We start from the raw sequence: 4,005 nt of genomic DNA on the forward strand, positions 1-4,005 counted from the left end.
TGCAATCCATCTCCCTCCTTCCGTAGCTCCATTCTTCCTGTTTCCCTCCCTCAGTCTCTCCTTCAGTCTGTCTTTCCTTTCTTTTCTACTTCCTCAGTTTTCTTTTCTTTTCTCTTAGTTTATATTTATCTCTTTTCGTCCTGGTTTTCCCTCTTCCGTCTGTGTTCCTCTTTTATTTTCTTCTTTTGCTTTCTCTTTTCTTCCCTCATTCGCTTCTTCAGCCTCAGTTCATCTTTTCCTTTTTTTTCTTCATCCTTCCTTTTTTGTTCTTACTTTTTTCCTTCTTTTCCTATTCGCTTCTTCACCCTCAGTTAATCTTTTCATTTTTCTCTTCATCCTTCCTTTCTTTCCTTAATTCCCTCCTGTCTCCTCTTCCTTATTTATGACTCTCTCTCTCTCTCTCTCTCTCTCTCTCTCTCTCTCTCTCTCTCTCTCTCTCTCTCTCTCTCTCTTGTTCCCTCCATCCTTCCCTCCCGCTTTCCTCTCCATCTTATCTCCGTTCCTTCATTCCTTTTTCTTTCTTTCCATCCTTTCTTCAAACTCTCATTCCTCATCTCACACAATACGCCTCCTCCTCCTCCTCCTCCTCTCTCCCTCCCTCTCTCCCTCCGTCCTCAAGGCCTTCTCCGTTCACGCCCTTGACTCGAGCAAGCAGGACCCGGCTCACATCTGCCAATCCTGCTACTGACGTTCCTCCTCCTCTTGCTCCTCCTCTTATCACGGCCATCTGAGCGCCGGCGAGATGATCCTGGGATGCTTGGGGTAGTGGAGGGGGGGGGAGGGGAGGGGAGGGGAGGGGTAGTGGTGGTGGTGGTGGTGGTATGCAGTTGTTGGTGTTGGTGTAGGTGTTGGTAAGTGTATCGTGGTAGTGGTTGTGGTGGTGGTGGTGGTGGTGATGGGGTTGGTGGTTGGTGATGGTGGTGATAGTGGTGGTGTAGTGATGGTGGTGGTGGTGACTTCGTGAGTTTCCCCCCCCTCCCCCCCCTCCCCTTTCTCCTCCCTTCCCCTTACCCCCGAAAAATAATAAGACATCTATATTTGGGTGGGTGTCTGGGTCTGTGTGTGTGTGTGTGTGTGTGTGTGTGTGTGTGTGTGTGTGTGTGTGTGTGTGTGTTTACTTTTTCTCGTGTCTTGATTGTTGTAGCCTATATTTACTTGTATAATTTTGCTGGTCACGTTCTTGTTGTTTTTGTTGATGATATTTTTCTTTTCTTTTATCATAATTATCATTAACACCACCATCAGCAGCATTTTTCATCATCTTTTCTTCTTCTTCTTCTTCTTCTTCAGTTTCTTCGTTTTCTTCTAGTTCTTGTCCTTCTTGTTCTTGTTCTTCTTCTTGTTCTTCTTCTTTTTCTTGTTAGTAGTAGTATCAGTAGTAGTAGTAGTAGTAGTAGACGTAGTAGTAGTAGTAGTAGCAGCACCAGCAGCAACAATAGTAGTAGTAGTAGTAGTAGTAGTAGTAGTAGCGATAGTAACAGGAGTAGTAGTAGTAGTAGTAGTAGTAGTTGTAGTAGCAGTAGCAGTAATAGTAATGTCAGTATCAGTAGCAGAAAGTAGTTTAGCGCAGCGAGTGTTTTCGTTGTCTTTTCTGTTGTCACGATAAAAATGCTTGTAGGTAGTTGTTCAGACTCCCTCGCTCTTTCATTAGCTCCCTACGCGGCCCCGCCTGATGGGATTAACACTCCGGCTAAACACGTGTGCCCCCCCCCTGTCGCCCGCCCGCCGCCCGCCCATCGCCTCATCGCCAAGCCCAAACATGTAATAGCGAGAAATGAGCGTTAGCCCCGACACCCGGTAACAGAAGATGGCAAGGGCAAGGCTAGGCACACACACACAGACAGACAGACACACACACACAGACAGACAGACAGACAGACAGACAGACAGACACACACACACACACACACACACACACACACACACACACACACACACACACACACACACACACACACACACACAGGGTAAAAGAGATAGCTAAAAATAGATAGAAATATAGATAGATAGATAGATTTAAATAAGTAGAAAGTAGTTAGATAAAAAGTAATAGACAAAAAATAGACAAAAATAGAATAAAATAGATAGATAGACATATAAATAGATAGGTAGAGAGAGAGAGCGAGAGAGAGAGAGAGAGAGAGAGAGAGAGAGAGAGAGAGAGAGAGAGAGAGAGAGAGAGAGAGAGAAGACTTATCTGCAGCAGGTTGTACCGACATTTAGGCAAAAAAGATTTAAGATGCAACATATGTGCAAAGACGTCAGAGAAGGAAGAGGAGGAGAAGGAGGAGGAGGAAGAGGAGGAGAAGGAGGAGGAGGAGGAGGAGGGAGGGAGGGAGGAAACTTTATATATTTTCCCTCCTGCCTTTCCTTCATCTTTCCTTTCCCCTGTCTATAATTTCCTCAGTTTAATTATCTTTCATTTTTATTCTTGATTATTCAGTTTTCTTTTTTTTTTCTTTTTTTTTTCTTTTTTCTTCCTTTCGTTAATTTCTGTTTTGCTTCCCTGCAGTTTAATTTCTTATCTCCTCTTTTGTCTTTTCACTAACTCCTTCACAACCTCCTCCTCCTCCTCCTCCTCTTCCTCCTCCCTCTTTTTCTTCTTCTTCCTCTTCCTCCTCTTCTCTTTACTCATTTTCCTTTTCTCTTGTTTTTGTTCCATGTCGTTTTTCTTGTTTTCTTATTTTCTTGTTTTCTTATTTTCTTGTTTTTCTTGTTTTCTTATTGTCTTGTTGTTATACTTGTTCTTGTTTTATTTCTTGTTATGTTCTTTCTTTTGTTCTTGTTTTTATTTGTTCTTGTTTTTCCTCGTTCTCGTTCGCTTTCTTCTTATTCTAATTGTTCTTTTTTCTTTTTATTCTTCTTGTTCTTTTTCTTGTTCTTAATCTTCTTGTTGTTCTTTTTTTGTTCTTGTTTTTCTCGTTCTTGTTCGTTTTCTTATTCAAATTCTTGCACTTGTTCTTTTTCTCCTTATTCTTCTTGTTCTTTTTCCTGTTCTTAGTCGTCTTCTTGTTCTTGTTTCTTTTTGTTGTTTTCTTCTTGTTCTTCTTGTTCCCCTTGTTCTCGTGTCTTGTCCATCTCACGTCCACTCTCCCACATTATCATTATCTCCTAATTACTCACATGGCTTGATTTTAATTGTCTTCATTGTCTTCTTCTGATGTAGTTTCTTCTCTTCATTTTTTCTCTCTTAGCTACCATCTCTCTCTCTCTCTCTCTCTCTCTCTCTCTCTCTCTCTCTCTCTCTCTCTCTCTCTCTCTCTTACGTCTGTTTTTTACTTTATTTTGCTTTTTATATCTATTTTTTTCTTTTCCTACTTTATTTTTACTATATTTTAATTTATCTTTATTTTATTTGCTTTATTTTGCTTTATTTTAGTTTATTTTTCTTTATTTTTCCTTTCTTTCTCTTTTCCTACTTTACTTATTTATTTTACTTTATATTTCTTTATTTTTTCTTTCTTTCTTCCTACTTTATTTTTACTTTATTATTCTTCATTTTTATTTTATTTTACTTTATTTTTCTTTATTTTACTTTAGTTTCTCTTTATTTCTCTTTTCCTACTTCATTTCTTTATTCATCTTACTTTATCTCCTACTTTCTGTCTCTCTTACTCCTTATTCACAGTCATGTCACCCAAAGCCGTTTCGTCGTTTTTTTTATATTTCTTTCATCACTGTTGTTTTCGTTCACGCCTCTTCACACGCAAACACAAATCCAGAAAAGCAAGCAAAGAAAAAACAATAAGTACTGACATTTGATAGCTGTGAAAACTATAAAGTGCATCTGTGTGTGTGTGTGTGTGTGTGTGTGTGTGTGTGTATATGTGTGTGTGTGTATGTGTGTACTGGTTAGCGCTGTGGGAAACTGTCTGTGCTTGCTTGCTGGGGGTAATTGTAATGGAGGAGGAGGAGGAGGAGGAGGAGGAGGAGGAGGAGGAGGAATGAATGTCAGGGTTGGAGGTCGAATTGGAGGAGGAGGAGGAGGTGGAAGGAGCAGGGAGG

Source organism: Eriocheir sinensis, chromosome 43 (genome assembly GCF_024679095.1).
Source record: "Eriocheir sinensis breed Jianghai 21 chromosome 43, ASM2467909v1, whole genome shotgun sequence".
In the NCBI taxonomy this organism is placed as follows: Eukaryota; Metazoa; Arthropoda; class Malacostraca; order Decapoda; family Varunidae; genus Eriocheir; species Eriocheir sinensis.